The 17,362-nt window shown below is 44.4% G+C and overlaps 1 protein-coding gene and 1 pseudogene across 2 annotated transcripts in view; both read left to right on the forward strand.

Moving 5' to 3' along the window:
• The window catches only part of LOC126162627 (ribosomal protein S6 kinase alpha-5-like), a 400,316-nt gene that overhangs the window by 154,789 nt on the left and 228,165 nt on the right, over nt 1-17,362 (forward strand). The window lies entirely within an intron of this gene.
• On the forward strand, nt 1,199-1,316 carry LOC126163809 (5S ribosomal RNA; annotated as a pseudogene).

Genomic DNA, 17,362 nt, shown 5'->3' on the forward strand with positions numbered 1-17,362 from the left:
ATGATCCAGTAGTGTTTGGATAGTGCTGTGTATGAAACGTGCGTATTTCGTTACCACCGTTGTTGCTTTTGGTGTGGTTATCATGTGCGATGAAATGAGAAATAAAAGGGCCAGACCCAGGATTTGTGATCCAAACAAACCAAAAAAGAAAGCTGGAAAAGGAATTGGAAGAGGTCTGACAATTTGTTGTGGCATTTCGGCAATGGCGAACATTTCGGGCAAGACGTTAAGCGCTCTGATTGGAGGAAAAGAGTTCCAACGCGTGAAATGTCGACTGGCAAGTAGTCACACTGTAGTGTAACCGCTCCAGGAAAATTCGCAGCAGCTTGTAGGCGTACAGTTGGAGCCGACGCTACAGCAAGAAGTAAGAAAATTGGCCCACTTAAAACACTAACAGTGAGGGTACTGGCCTTTCGCACTGGGGCTTCCCTTCTCATAATGCGCATGCGCAAAGATCAATTTTCACATATTCCCCTCACTCCTCTGACAGCGAACTTCTCGTGACGCGACCGTAGTACACTTTACCATCTGATCAAAAGTGTCAGGAAGCCTCTGTGTAATGCGCAATTGACCACTAGATATCACGAAAGTGTCATAAAAGGAGCAGGGGAGTATTGTGATATCAACAGACGAGCAGTGACAACCGAATGCCTTGGTCCCCAGAGTTCAGTGACTTCGAAAGTGGACTAGTCATTGGATGTCATCTGAGTAACAAATTCACCAGACACATTTCACCCATTCTAAAGCTGCCCAAGTCCACTGTTGGTGATGTGATGGTGAAGTGAATCACTCATGAGTTCTAAAGTGCTAGTGGCAGCCCAGTTAGCATAATGACTGTGCACAGGAAGTTCAAAAGAGAAGGGGTGGAATAGTCAAACAACCCATCGTAGGCTACACATCTCTGTAACAAGTGCTAAGCGACGCTTGAGGTGATGTAAAGAGCGACGCCAGTGGGCACTGGATGCTTGGAAACGAATGAATTGGAGTTACGACTAACTACACTACAATCTGTGGCAGTCCGATGGAACGCCTTGGGTATGGTGAATGCCTGGAGAACGTTATCCGAAATCGTGTGTAATGCGAACAATGAGATACAGAAGACGTGCTGTTACGTTATAGGTGTGTTTCTTGAGATCAGTGTGATCCCTTCACTGCGCTTAAGACAACGCAAAATGCGGAAGAATATGAACACATTATTTACTGTGGCCTTGCCGCAGTGGATACACCGGTTCCCGTGCGATCACCGAAGTTAAGCGCTGTCGGGCGTGGTCGGCACTTGGATGGGTGACCATCCAGGCCGCCATGCGCTGCTGCCATTTTTCGGGCCATTTTTCGCTCCACACCCCTAGCGTCCAGCACACTAGCTTCTCTGGTTTCGGCTCTTGAGGAAGCCATTCACACACCCCAGTGATATTGTCCGCAGCACAGGTCAGGGCGTCGTAAAGGCAGAGTGGAAACACCACAAGTAAGTCCACAGATGGGTGTCCGAATACTGTACCTTTGATCAGATAATGTATTTTAATTCCACTCGTTTAAGTGAGACAGCAAGCAGAGTATTACACAGCAGTTACACGATTACGAGTACCGATATAGACCATCCGCACTTCCTCTGCTGCTTGGTAGGCAAGCCGTCTTCTTGCTACCGCTCCGTTGCGGAAGAGACCTGTGCCTGCGCGCGCCAGTGGGTGGTTAGTAAGCAGCGCGGCCGAGCCCTCCAGAGCGGGTTAATTGGCCGCTCGCCGTAGCGGCAGCAGCGTAAGCGCCTGGGAGGCGAGGCGGCTTGCAGCTGGCCGGCGTGGCGTGGTGCGACGCGTGCCCGGGCCAGAATGGCGCCCCCCACCCCTCTCCCACTCCTCCGCTCTCCTCTCGGCTGGTCTATTTTTAGCCGCAGCCTATTCGCGGCGCAGCGCGGCTCAGCGAGGAATGAGAATAATTCCGAGGAGCTGAGCGGTGCCACGGCGCCAAGGCTCGGCTGCCAGGCCCGTCCTTGGCGAGGTGGGCGGGGCTAGCGGCTGCTGCGCTCCTCTGGAGGCCGCAGGTGTTTCCGCAGTCGCGGCCGCTGCGCGCTGCCTCGCGCACAGCGCTACGTGAGTGGCCGTTCCCACGGAGGGGCAGATAGCTCAGTTGCTACCTCAGAAGGCTACTCTCAGCGTAGTGCTTGATTCCCCCATTAAGCTGCTGATTACGGAGCAGTGGCAAAACTCGAGACACGCGATTTATACAGGCTGTCTCTGGAACTGCACCTGATGATCGATTACAGAATCCGAAACGGATGCGTTAGAATCCAGTGACTTCTAATGTTGCTCTTCATGTTTCATCATAATGAATTAAGGCAATTGGCGGAATACATCCTCCTCCTCCACCCCCCCCCCCTTTCTACTGCAACTACCGCTACTACTACTCCTGCCACCACTAACACTACTACTACTACCACCACCATCACTACTAATACTACTACCACCACCACCACCACCACCACCACCACCACCACTACTACTACCACCACTACTACTACTGCCACCACCACCACTACTACCACTACTACTACTACTACTACTGCTGCTGCTGCTGCTGCTGCTGCCACCACCACCACCACTACTACTGCTGCTGCCACCACCACCACCACCACCACCACTACTACTACTACTACTACTACTACTACTACTACTGCCACCACCACCACCACCACCACCACCACTACTACTACTACTACTACTACTACTACTACCACCACCACCACCACTACTACTACTACTACTACTGCCACTACTACTACTAAAATTTTTACTTATTTTTCTCCTCCTATCCAGTAAAGAACAACGCCTTTTGATTCTTTTCGTTTCTGTAATACAATGCTCAGTTCTAGTTTTTATGTAGGACTGCATCTGAATGCTATTCAGTGACACCTGTTCTTTGAGTTGGACATTTAAGCTCACTACACAGTTGCATTACTTAATTTAACGTTTGTGCATCGGCATGTGTCCATCTGTCATATCTTAACACAGTGCAGTTTACAAATGAGATGAAACAAACGATTTTCCTTTGACACAGCAAGAAGGTTACATGAATCATATATTTGGTGTGTTGAAGGAGAAAAAAACCACACACACACACACACACACACACACACACACACACACACACACAAAACTTTAAGTCGCGAACATAGGGTCTCAGTAGAGAGCGGAACAGCGAATACTTCACCCTGTGACGGCCGAACTGTGGTTTTCTGTTATCTTGTTACTGTGTGATTGTACTCATGTTATGTCGTTGAATTTTTCTCTGAAGCATTTTCCAGTGCTACAGAAAGCATCATCAGTAGTTTTCTGCTATATTATCAGGTCCTTTGCATCTTTAATTCCTGCGATCCATTGCTTCTTTCTTAATGTTGCTGCATGTGTTGCCGCCCATCAGATCATCGAGGATCTGAAATTTATTCTTCCCTCGTCTCCTCTTTCCTTCCTCATACCCTGCCCGAGGTCTAGGGCACCTTGCCACGGTTCGCTTAGCTCCCCCCGTCGGAGGTTCGAGTCTTCCCTTGGGCAAGGGTGTGTGTGTGTTGTCCTTAGCGTAAGTTAAAGTTAGAATAAGTAGTGTGTAAGCCTAGGGACCGATGACCTCAGCAGTTTGCTCCCATAGAACTTCACAAATTCCCATTTTTTTCCCTCATACCCTACTAAATTTTCAGAAAAAACTTCTATAAATATTATTGACTGCGTGGTTCGCTACAGCTTAATGAAACTCTGACCTGTTGTATTTTGGGCGGCCTGTCTTCTCACACACCGTGTAGTCAGTCATGCCGATGATATTTTGACGCCAGGTACGGCATTAAGCAAGGAAATGCTATAGAAAATACTTGTGAATTGACAATGGTGCAGTGAAAGCGAAATAATTCAGAAAATAAAAAGCTGAATGTCTCACCCGACAAGTCGTAAAAATGGGAACTGACCATCGAAGACGCGGAGGTTGGTAGCTGAGGTACTAATCGCTTGCCGAGAGCGGTAGCAGCGATCACTATGGGACATAAGAATGGGTATTTACTACAAAATTAGCCCGAAATTAAGACTCTCTTCTGATGCAACGGCTATTGATAAGCAATAACTTTGAGCGACTTATAAGTATCCAATAACTGCACTGAGATTTCAGGTTTTGTCTACATTGCTTTGAAAATGAAGGTATTTGACACGTCCCCTCACTCAGCTTCCACAATTTCTGTGTCAACAAAAAACAAAAAAACAAAAAAAAATCCTGAGAAATAAAATGCCCTAGATGGGCAACTTCCAGTTAGCTGTGTTCCATACTGGGTTATTTTTAGATTCTTGCTAAACCGTTGCCAATTTCCCCACATACCAGCATATACGCATAATTTGCTGACGAAAATTCCTCTTCCGTTTTTTGTTTTGCTGACGGTGCAGTTGTTAATTAAGTCGAAGTTTTTCGGCTTTAGGAACGTCTGTTGAAAAGCGCTTGTGATTAGAACAGGTAGACATACTTGAACTGAAAGACACTGTCGTGCACCAGTCTACCTGGCTCGCCTTGACAAAACACGGTGGATACGCAGAAGAAAGAGTGTGCCACATTCGGTCAACGACATTCTCCAAGTAACTCTGCCAGCCAAGCTCAGTGTTTCCAAAACTATGACCATTTCGTGTATTTTGCCACCAACGAGCATCCTTTAGGTGAAGCATCTTCATGAAATGAAATGAAATGTTTATAATCTGATCACTTTACACACGAATTTTTAGCTATACATTCTTCCGACATGTTCTGTTTTAGTTATAGAATAGTAGCGATAGCTCCGTAAATATTTTTGGCGTCGAAGGTGTTACAAAATTTTCGAACCTTTTCAGCATTAACTGTATATTGTTAACACCCTATATTTAATGTAACCTGATTGCTGTGAAGTTTCGTGTTGCACTGTCAGCGATGTCTTCTTCTAGTGGAAGTTGTTAGTGCTATTTGATTATTTCATGAAAAGCAACCTTGAGGCACTGAAGATGTAACTTCCACTAAGTGGTATGTTTGCACATGCTGCTCACATGGGCGTAGCAAAGGCCAGACGGTGCTGATTATAGAACGTACGCTCAGTTGGCGTGGGTGTCGGACTTTTTAGACGTGGCTGTGACCGGAAACCGTGGGCGTCTTGCTGTAGGCTCGCTCCTGCCTGCGGCGTCGGTAATTGATCCGGGCAATTACCTCGCCCAATCCCCAGACCCCCGAGTAATGTACTTAGCTACAGGTTCCGCACGCGACTGCGCCGTCGTCGGCCCAATACTGCGGCGAGTCGCGCCGCTACTAAACGAATAGGCTGAAGCCCAACCTCGGTATCGCCTCGTAGTGTCCGTGCCGTAACATGTGGCAGAACGCATTTCAAAATTACCGACCTTCGACGTAGTACAGCGTCGTATCTACTCGTATAGTTGCTATCTTACTTCGATGGTCCCAACAAAGTAAAACGCAGTTTATCTAATGCAAACCATCTAGCGAGAAGCTTTCGCGGCTTGGAGAAAAGTACTACGGAACATGGGCTGGATATATAGAATGCCATGAGCGTTCAAGCGGAGATACGTGTATCTATAGCTGTTTCACGAAAATCATATCAGACTATCTCCTCAGTTTCGAGAATATCTGAAGACACGAATAATTTTATTTCCTTGTATTTTATAGATATTGTATTCTAACATTATTACACTGTCCGTCTCCGGTAGCTGAGTGGTCAACGCGACAGAATATCAATCCTAAGGGCGCGGGGTGTTGTGTTATCATCATTATTTCATCCCCACCGACACGCAAGTCGCCGAAGTGGCGTCAAATCGAAAGACTTGCACCCGGTGAACGGTCTACCCGACGGGAGGCCCTAGTCACACGACATTATTATTATTATTATTATTATTCTCCTCAGTAATCTACTAGTTTGTACGTAATTTGTAGTTAGTGTGACATATATGCTCAGGCCCCCACTACCGCACGAGTGGTCGACTGTGAAGAGCGGACAAATTGAATAGCTGGCCGGCGACCTTTAGAGTGGTAAACTGACGCGCGGAGTTCGAATGTTTATGCATCACTTCTGGTTATAAAATGCCTTCCCTTGAGTTAGGTCACACACATAATGCCTCATTTAAATACGTTACTACAATATACTTTTTAATTTATGAACAAACAGCAACTAGTCACTGTTTATGAATTTATCTTACGTACTACATGGAATCTGTCGTAGCTAAAAGTTATGTACTGGACCCCTAGCATTTTTCGTAGTTCATTTACGACAGATGTACGCAAAATGCATCAAAATACTCGAAGATTTGCGCACTATATTAATAGATATTTTCTGACTCTACCTTGCTTTAGATTTTACGACGAGAAGTACGTTATATAGGGTGTTACAAAAAGGTACGGCCAAACTTTCAGGAAACATTCCTTACACACAAAGAAAGAAAATATGTTACGTGGACATGTGTCCGGAAACGCTTACTTTCCATGTTAGAGCTCATTTTATTACTTCTCTTCAAATCACATTAATCATGGAATGGAAACACACAGCAACAGAACGTACCACCGTGACTTCATACGCTTTGTTACAGGAAATGTTCAAAATGTCCTCCGTTAGCGAGGATACATGCATCCACCCTCCGTCGCATGGAATCCCTGATGCGCTGATGCAGCTCTGGAGAATGGCGTATTGTATCACAGCCGTCCACAATACGAGCACGAAGAGTCTCTACATTTGGTACCGGGGTTGCGTAGACAAGAGCTTTCAAATGCCCCCATAAATGAAAGTCAAGAGGGTTGAGGTCAGGAGAGCGTGGAGGCCATGGAATTGGTCCACCTCCACCAATCCATCGGTCACCGAATCTGTTGTTGAGAAGCGTACGAACAATTCGAGTGAAATGTGCGGGAGCTCCATCGTGCATGAACGACATGTTGCGTCGTACTTGTAAAGGCACAATTTCTAGCAGAACAGGTAAAGTATCCCGCATGAAATCATGATAACGTGCTCCATTGAGCGTAGGTGGAAGAACGAAACTAAAATGAGCTCTAACATGAAAATTAAGCGTTTCCGGACACATGTCCACATAACCTCTTTTCTTTATTTGTGTGTGAGGAATGTTTCCTGAAAGTTTGGCCGTACCTTTTTGTAACACCCTGTATATGGCATAGTCCTTCGGAAACTCACGACCAAATTATCAAGTTTCAACCTAACCTAGACCATGAAAACACTACCAATCAGCCAACTTTCTTCAAAATGATCAGAAGATATAAAATGGTATTCTGTCGGTCGGAAATCTTGCCTCCTGACAGCGTGTAACCATTTTTGTAACACCTGTGGTTTTGAGAAAGGAAACCTGCAAATAGATGCACAGACATTATGCTAATACCGTGTTATAAAGACATTTATTAAGCAAGTGCACTGACATACAAAACAACTTAAAATATCCACATACCTGTGAAATGTAATATTCGTTTCTTTCTCGAATTTATTTGTACAATTAATCGCTGCACAACTCTTCACCATTGTACTTCTTTTGATTGGAACGTACAGATAGTAGAATTACGAGTAACAAATACTGTATGTACGCCCCAAAAAATATACAACGTTGAATCAGGGTCTTCATAAACAACAATACTACACAATACATCAGACTACAACCACTATAATGGCGTCCAGTCGAAGGTTCAAATTATCCCGCGACTGCAGCGCCATCAGACTAGTTATTTTTTACAAGGTCTTTGTATATGCTACTGCATCTCGAGCATGCCAAGGAATTGGTTTTGTTGATTGGCTAACGTTCATGACATCATAGTGCAAGTCGATACAACCACGAAATTCGATAGCAGTCGGATGCCATATTGGATTTCTTCGTGTTTCCTTGTGTTTGTGTTGCAATCTGTGACAGCATGGTGTTTTCAGGGTATGGCGCGTTGAAGTTATATCACAAACACTTCACTCTTGGTACAATTTGTTAAAATACATATCTATTAAGGTAATATAGGTGGTAACAGCTTTCAGGACATAGCAAGAAGAAAGATATTGTCTAAAGCCGCATGAGTTCACCATACCGTGATGAATAGAGGCAAAGGGTTACGGAACTACAATACTTTCTTCTTCATCTTCGCATTTGTAACAGTTCTGGGAATTTCTTATTACTGTAATACGAATATGTTCTGCATTATTCCATGTTATTTACGTACGGGAGTGCAGACTCTCAGGAATGAGGTTCTTTCTTTTCGTAATCTGTCTTAAAAAAACAGGAATATCAAATTATTACGATTGAAACAGTAATAGCATTTGAATTCTGCCTTGCCACAGATATTTGGGTATTTTTCTAGAATACGTTGTGATTTAGACTGCGTGCTTGGGAGAAAGCTAACAAGTCACCTTAAAAGACAGGGGAGCTCCTTACACACCAAGTCACCAGACTTTGTCTTTCTTATGACGCCATGAACGCTAGCCAGACAGCAACCTGTTCTCTGGCACCCGCGAGAGGCAGGTCGTGTATTCTCCACCAAAAAGCATAGAATGTAAAAAAAATACTTTGGTATGTGATGTGTAAAAGCGATCTTCAGATTTTGTCTTCAAAATTTGTACGCGCAGAATTTCATTTCATTTCTTTTGTTTTGAGGATGAGTGTTTTGCTACCAATTTTCTATACCTTTCGGTATTTACCATCCTGCTCAAATCAATCTAGAAACAAAATTTACCTCTGAAAATCCTTGGTTCTAATGAAAAAACTGACGTAGTTAGCTTCGTGGTATGCTTCTCCCCCTGTTCTGATTTTCAATATCGGTTAACTATTTTTTTTAATACTGATCGTGACGGAAAAACAGATTTTGACGTTTTATTTTTGAAATATATCTAAAATGAGTCTTAACCAGAAAAGTGTTAACGTGCGGTGCTCTACCTTTGCGAGACAGGGAGGTGTGCCGCGGCTGGAATGAGTATGCACGTTAGTTTAACGATTGTTCCTCTGGTACACCGGCAACTGAAGTGATTTCTCCCGCTAGTTCAGCCGTATGTTAGGCTGGTCCCCCCCCCCCCCCCTCTCTCTCTCTCTGTGCCACAGGAAATGAAACACACAAACAGCTGAAATACTATAACACGCAGAAAAAAGTTTATACGATTTCAGAAGCTTATAGCTGGGGACAAGTTGCAACAGGAGTTGCAAGTTGGCACGAAAGTAGAAAATGAGAGAATTACTTCAGAAAATATACCCCGACTATAAACGGTACGAATAGCGTTTTGGATTAAAGCTACTACTGGGTGAACAGCGAGGCGAGCTACTGCTCGCGAACCAAGTGAAGTAAGCTGATTGAATACCGCAGAAGTTTCGCAGGAGACGTAAACACGACGTGCTGTGATGTACACATTCAATGGCAGACGCTGCAGCCACAGCACTTGCAGACCCGGCAGTGCCATCAAGCAAACGAAACAGCCTTTGTCCGCCACAAATGAGAATTTCCTTTGTTCTACGGGAGGCCGGCAACTCCTGTGATAACCTTAATGGTCGTTTCCAAGTAAAGTCCGTCACTTAGCCTTGATTTGTTTCTTCACGCCCTCTGCTACGGCCTCACGGCCGTTGCTGAAAAACAGCATCAACTCGTCTGTCATTGCTGTTAGTTCGATGAGGTTATGCAACCACATCTCGTTAAGAAGTGAATTTGGTGGTTTGATAAACTACTGTTGGTCTACGGAACAGAAGGCTTATGTAAAACGTATAGCCTAAGTTTTCCAGATACTACACGAGTGGATGTAATGGTTATCGGGATTGATTATCAAGGATATCGAGCTCATAAAAGATAGCTTGTCGTAGGTTCATCTGACTCGCCAGCGAGCCTCTCAGAGATTTTGAACAACATGCAGTGCTAGCCGCTAGTGCGGGGATAGAATAAAAAATGAGCAACTTGGCCTGTGTTAATCGTCGTTGGCCACACTTCGCACTCAAAGGTCTCTAGTCCGATACCCAGTCAGTACTAGTAATTTTATCTCGCATTTACCATTTCTTTCATCTCTGGAAATATTATTAATGTGAATAATGCAGAATTTTACCGTGGTTTGAAGTCCACGTCGAACTTCAGGGTCGTGTATAAGTGACTGGATGGTCAATCATTTCGAAGTTCGGGATAAGGCAAAACAATGCCACCTGACATAGGAACATTTATAGTAAAGCTTTGTGGTATACAAACCAACATTGACGACAGCTACACTTTTTGTAGTACTCCTAGTACACAGCAACAGGTATTTGCCGCACGAGCACAAACCAGGTCTCGAATAACATTTTCTACTCTCAATAGGTTGTTTGTAGGTTAGTTGCGTTATCACTATAATAGCAGAAAGAACGTTATTGGAAGATGAATTATAATGAGGATGGGAAGTGTAGATAGTGAGTTTGAAGTATTAAATCAGAAGCATTAAGATACCGTGGAACAGTGAAATCACTCTTTGATGTTGTGGTTTAATCACATTTGTAACCAAAGTATCCTAAAAATAATTTCAAAAATTTGAAAAAATATCGCGTAGAAAAGAGTATAAAATTCTGTACCTGGAGTAAAGTAACTTACTAAATAAACTAGCACGTTCATTCCTCTTCCATTTTCAGATGTTCTCGGATTTTTAGTTGGATACGAAATGCCAAAGATAGGATTTCGCTGTGTCAGTCATTACTCCATTTTTATTTTTCCGCTCGGCACTGCGCTTCCATTAGGTGATTATACATTGAACTCTGTTCCCTTGCTGTCTTTTTCTGGAACCATTTGCTGCTTGCTAAATGTCATGAATGGGCACAGAAAGGGCTACCACGTGAACATAATGTAACATAATTTTGAGCCACCTGATGGGAATGTGCTAGCGAAACTCAGTGCTCATTAAGAAGGTAAAAATGAAATAGTGAAGCACGAAATAAAACATTTTGGTTCCGTGTAATATGAGCCATGGACTTCAAAATTGCTGTAGAGATAAAAGTTCTTTGAAATGTTTTGAAATAGAAAAGTTCCTCTTCATTTGATTTGGACAAATATTGTTGGGTCTTGTGCGTATTTTACTTTAGGTATTCACGTCTTACCAGGAAAGGTTAATCAGTACTGGTATTCGTTTCAAAAATTAAGTGATCAACCGTTCTCTCCCGTTAATTGAGGATGGCAACAGATGAAGACAAGAGAAATATGATCTTCTAACGTGTGTAAACACGAAAACAGTACCGAAATTGACATCTGCTTTGTAAGTTACAGAGAGAGAGATGATGATGATGATGATGATGATGAGCGTTTGGCGTCATTGGCCGGGAGGCCCCTCGCGGGGCAGGTCCGGCCGCCTTGGCGCAGGTCTTATTACATTCGGCGCCACATTGGGCGACCTGCACGCCGGATGGGGATGAAATGATGATGAACACAACACAACACCCAGTCCCTGAGCGGAGAAAATCTCCGACCCAGCCGGGAATCGAACCCGGGCCCGGAGGACGGCAATCCGTCACGCTGACCACTCAGCTACTGGGGCGGACAGAGAGATGATAGTTAAATACCCAGAGGTATGGGGGCTGTAAAAGGGTGGTCAGAATTTAACAGCAGGAGGCTCGAACTTCCTGCAGGAAACCTGTCTCGTTTAGCGACTAATTATTTTCCTTAAAGCGAAGTCGGATGTTGACTGAGCGAGGTAAATTGCTTACACGGCCTTGGCAGGGTAATTAACCCGTAGGCTTTAGCGGCACGTCGTTCGCGCCATGGGCAAGAAGTCTGACAAATTTACAGTAAAGATGAAATCGGCTCCTCTGCTCTAAGCTATTTCAATTAACAGCGATTATTTACTGGTTATCTGTGTGACTGATACCAGCGGAGATTGCTAACGGAGGTGGCAACTGGATATCCGTGTTATTTCCAGTCTGCTGGAAGCCAGATAGCCGTGGAGGCGAAATCCTTGATCACGCCAGCTGTGGTCGACTTCACCGGAGTTGAAGACCTTGGCGCGACGGGATATCTGTCCTAGAGCTGTCAAAACTGCTAAACACTGAAGAAATCAAATCTGGCAGGAATTGACACTGGTTCTTGGTCTGATTTTTACCGTTTGGCTACAAAGACACGGACATACTAGAAATTCACTGACATAACAGGATTGAGAGGCCAGAATAGTGCCGAAACAGCACTAAATTCCACAGAGATGAATTTCCGTTTTATATTAGTTTATTGAAAGGGTAACCGTAGCATACGTTACACCAGCGTTTTTCAATCGCCGTGTCGCGACACACTGGTGTGCTCACAAGGGAACCTCCCCATCGCACCCTCCTCAGATTTAGTTATAAGTTGGCACAGTGGATAGGCCTCGAAAAACTGAACACAGATCAATCGAGAAAACAGGAAGAAGTTGTGTGGAACGATGAAAAAAATAAGTAAAATATACAAACTGAGTAGTCCATGCGCACGGTAGGCAACATAAAGTGGACTGTGAGCGCAGGAGCGCCGTGGTCCCGTGGTTAGCGTGAGCACCTGTGGACCGAGAGGTCCTAGGTTCAATTCGTCCCTCGAGCGAAAAGTTTACTTTCTTTATTTTCGCAAAGTTATGATCTGTCCGTTCGTTGATTGACGTCTCTGTTCACTGTAATAAGTTTAGTGTCTGTGTTTTGCGACCGCACCGCAAAACCGTGCGATTTTTATTGAACTCGCGAGCTATATTTGCTGGATTCATATTGCCCACGGAATACATCTCACGTATTTAATGCACTCTCGTCCATAGCAGCGAACAGTCAACTGCCAGCCAGGGAGACTCGTTAGCAGGAATACTCTCTCTTCCGTGCGCTGTAGTCGACTGACGTCGTGCGTTTCGATGTGTAAGTGTAGCGTCCCCATACTACGGCGCACTTACCTCGCATCGGACAGACAGATAATAATTGTCTGAAAATAAAAAATTAAACTTTTCACTCGAGGGAAGACTTGAACCAAGGACCTCTCGTTCCACAGCTACTCACGCTAACCACTGGACCACGGCACTCCTGAGCCCACATTGCCCTTGATGTTGCATATCTTGCGCATGGACTACTCAGTTTGTATATTTTGCTTATTTTTTCATAGTTGCATACAACTTCTTCCTGTTTTATCGACTGATCTGTGTTCAGTTTTTCAAGGCCTATCCTCTGTGTCAACTTATAACTAAATCTGAGGGGGGTGCGATGGGGAGGTTCCCTTGTCAGAATGTAAGTCAGGTATGCCGCAACATTTTTGTGTTCTTGCTTAAGAGTAATAAGTTTCTTGTATTGCATGCTTTACGTTTATGTTCATATGTTTCTATTCAAGAGTCTTACGGAATAAATTTGTAAAATTAGTGGCTCATAGTCCTTACGTTAGAGAGGTTATAAAAGTAGACGCGAAATGGCAGGAAAGGAATTCTGAGTAAGAGAAATTTGTTGGCATCAAATATAGATTTATGTGTTAGGAAGTATTTTCTGAAGGTATTTGTCTGGAGTGTAGCCATGTATGGAAGTGAAACATGGACGATAAACAGTTTAGATAAAAAGAGAATAGAAGCTTCCGAAATGGAGTGCTACAGAAGGATGCTGAAGATTAGACAGGTCGATCACACGACTAATGAGGAAGTACTGAATAGAACCGGGGAGCCAAGAAATTTGTGGCATAGCTTAAATAAAAGAGGGATTGATTGATAGGACACATTCTCAGACATCAAGGGATCACCAACTTATTATTGCAGGGGACTGTACAGGGAGACCAAGAGATGAATACAATAGCCAGATTCAGCAATATACAGGTTGCAGTAGTTATTCCGAGATCAAGAGACTCGCACAAGATATAGTAGCATGGAGAGCTGCATCAGACCATCTTCGCACTTAAAACAACAGCAACAATCGTTACGCAATAAAAATGTTTTATGTACTGTTTACTTTCTTGCATCTAGGAAAAAAATCATGTGGGGTTGTCGCGAAAGTCTGAAACGTACTTTGGTGTGACTCAAAGGAAAGAAAGTTCGATAAACGCTACATTAAACTGGCCTGAGACTTGGCTCCAGAATGAATTTTCACTCTGCAGCGGAGTGTGCTCTGATTTGAAACTTGCTGTGAGATTAAAACTGTGTGCCGGAGCGTGACTCAAACCTTCGGTGGGAAAGTGCTCTACTAACTAAGCTGTCCTCCTTTTCCTCCTGTGTGTTTCCTCGTCGTTTGGAAGTTCTGTGTGCCAGACGCGGTGGTCTCGCGGTTCTAGGCGCGCAGTCCGGAACCGCGTGACTGCTACGGTCGCAGGTTCGAATCCTGCCTCGGGCATGGATGTGTGTGATGTCGTTAGGTTAGTTAGGTTTAAGTAGTTCTAAGTTGTACGGGACTGATGACCACAGCTGTTAAGTCCCATAGTGCTCAGAGCCATTTGGAAGTTCTGTGCGGATGTGCGCCCGACATCTCACAAATTCCATCGAACGTCACTCATATTTTGTATCACAGAATGTGGCCAGACCCCTGACCGAACACGCGAAGCAAACTTGCCGGTTTTTATTGGAGGAAAGAATTTAGGCTATAGTCCTCTATAGGGTAGGCCTTGTAGTCCGGGAATTTATCTGCAGTAGCCGAGGAAACACGGAAACCTCGGTCAGGACTGCTGGGCGGGCAATTGAACCCAGGACTTTCCGAATGACAGACCCGAACGTTGCCGCTCATCTACCAGGCTCGATATCTTCAATTACTCAGTTTTTTATTACAGAGGGTGGCCAGACCCCTAACTGTACGCGCTGCGCCACAGCGTCACATGAATATAGAAGCACGGCTGACACCCGTGTGTACGCAGTACCATTTCCTCCAGTAGTACCAGTCCCACTAAGCATCCAGGAGAACGTCTGTGAAGTTTCGAAGGTAGGGGGGTGAAGTATTGGAGGAAGTAAAGCTGAGGCCGTGTTGTGAGTGGTGTTTATATAGTTCAGCCGGTAGAGCACTTGGTCGCGAAGGGCAAAATTCCTAGATTCGAGTCCCGGGCTGGCACATGATTCCTTTCAACCGAGAAGTTTCATAAGAGTCGTGTTTTTTCGGTGGACGAGTTCCTCATTACAGACTCAAACTTCGGTGTTGCAATTCTCTGTTGGTCACAGGATTCTTTTTGTCGCTTACCATTTCTTTTTCCTCAGATAGTAATTTATTTCTGAGGGAAAGCAAAGTTGTACCGTGTTTCGGAGACGACGTTAAGCTTTGGGTCCCCATGTTAACGGATTATTTAATCAGTTGTAAGATGTACGAAGACAAGTGTGTACCACAGTCATAGGATCATGTCCAATAAAAAATTTTGGTGATCACTCGAACCTTTGGATTGAGGAAAACTTTAGTTAACATAGCAATATTAAGTATAAATCTAGACTTTCCCACAAAACGAACATACATGCTGTATCTTACCAACATAAAAAATTATCGAACGTACGGAAACAATAATAATAAAATAAACATGGTTTCATGTCGAGTGGTAGTCGTATCAAAAAAAAAAAAGTTGCACAATGAATTCTTTGTTAGCAGGTACATGTCTACCGTCCGATGTACTGAAATCGCCGCGTCATAGTACCGTAACAGAGCTAGATCTGCCATAATAAAATGGCGTTTGTCATTGATATACTGGAGTATCGTGCAGTATTTAGATTTCAGTATTTAAAGGGGAACAAGGCCGCAACAGGCCATTCTGAGTTGGTGGAAGAGTATGGACAGTGAGCACCATCATATGACACATTGGTGAGACGGTGCAGACACTTCGACATCTACAGTTTGGTCAGGCAAGTCTATACGACGAAGAACGGAATGGCAGACCGTATCTCTAAAGAACCGGGTATCGGGATAAAAGTGAAGCCACCCGTGCTCGAAGACCGCCGTGTCACGATGAAGGCGATAGTGGAAAAAGTGAAGATCGGTCGTGTATCATTTTTCAGTATCTTACACAGCATTTCGATGTTCGGCGCCCACCCGGTTCCGCGTCTCCTCTCGTCAATACAGAAAGCTTGCCGAAGCGATACAGCAGCAGAAAATTTGCAGCTATGACAGACCAATCGACATAAATTACTTTGCCGTCCATCATCAAGGACGAGTGTTGGGTGTACGGCTATGACCCAGAGACGAATCAGCAGAGTAATCAGTGGAAACATGGAGGGTGAACATGTAGAGGAGAAAAACACAAAGTTTCTTGGTCGCAGCTTGGTTTTTTAAATGATAGTGGAAACTTTGAGGCTGTCCTCGAATTAAAAAAAAGGTGTGTCGAGTAAATATGTCGCAATTTTCAGTTGCACGATGAACATCCGCAAAAGTTGTAGGAATTATTGAACAATTAAACTTCCATTACGTCTGAAAAAGAGATTTCATCTGTGTGCGCTTTAAACGAAGCACTGCACAAAGGTTCTACATCTATTGCTAGCGCAGCGTCTCCATCGTAAAGCGATAAAATATTAGTTTGGTGCTTTTTGTTTTGGATGTTGATATTCCAGTTGCCATGAGTTTATTTATCTATGGTCTTTTCTTATTTGTAGTTCACTGTTGCTATTTGGGTTTACATATTGTCATTTGGACATAGTTAGTGGAGCTGTGGACGCTAGAAAATGAAGTGCCACGGGGAGAACCCGGAACATATCCTTCTGTTTGAGTTAGTGGTGCCAGCAGCGGAAGTAGCCAGAAACATTTTCCTCATGTATGGCGATAATGCAGCGGAACAGAGCACGGCAACAAAATAGTTCCCTCAGTTTAACAAAGATCGTTTTGACGTTAGTCTCTCCACGTTCAAGAAGACCTTCGGGGTTTGATGAAGACCGTTTAAACGCATTAATCCTCAATGACACACGTCAGTTTATTCGAGAACTGGCTAATGTGTGTGACCTGTAGCGACACCACCATCAGGCGAAAGTTGCATGCTCAAAGCCAAACTCAGAAAAATCACCGGATGGCGGTATGTGTATCTCCGCTCGCTCGTCATCAGTTGGCTCGTGAACATCGCCGACCATTCCTCCCTTGTACCGTTACTGGCGACGAAAAATGGCATCTTTATGCTAACATAAGGAAAATAAAAGAATAGTGAGCCCAAACGAAGCAGCAATTCTCCATACAAAGACCTTAGCACATCCACAGAAGATGTTATGCGTCTGATGCAACAGCGACGGTGCGGTGTGCTACGAATTGCTCCCTCGAAGTGTAACCATCACTGCTAACATACATTGTCAGCAAGTGAGACTTGCTGCAGACACAGTCCAAGAACCACGTAGCCTTCCCGGTCGTTAAGTGATGCTGCTCCGCGATAACGCCCACCCGCATTCTGCTAGACTGAGGAGCCGCGCTGGATTAGCCGAGCGGTCTTAGGCGCTGCAGTCATGGACTGTGCGGCTGGTCCCGGTGGAGGTTAGAGTCCTCCCTCGCGCATG

This window comes from Schistocerca cancellata, chromosome 2 (assembly GCF_023864275.1).
Source record: "Schistocerca cancellata isolate TAMUIC-IGC-003103 chromosome 2, iqSchCanc2.1, whole genome shotgun sequence".
Classification (NCBI taxonomy): domain Eukaryota; kingdom Metazoa; phylum Arthropoda; class Insecta; order Orthoptera; family Acrididae; genus Schistocerca; species Schistocerca cancellata.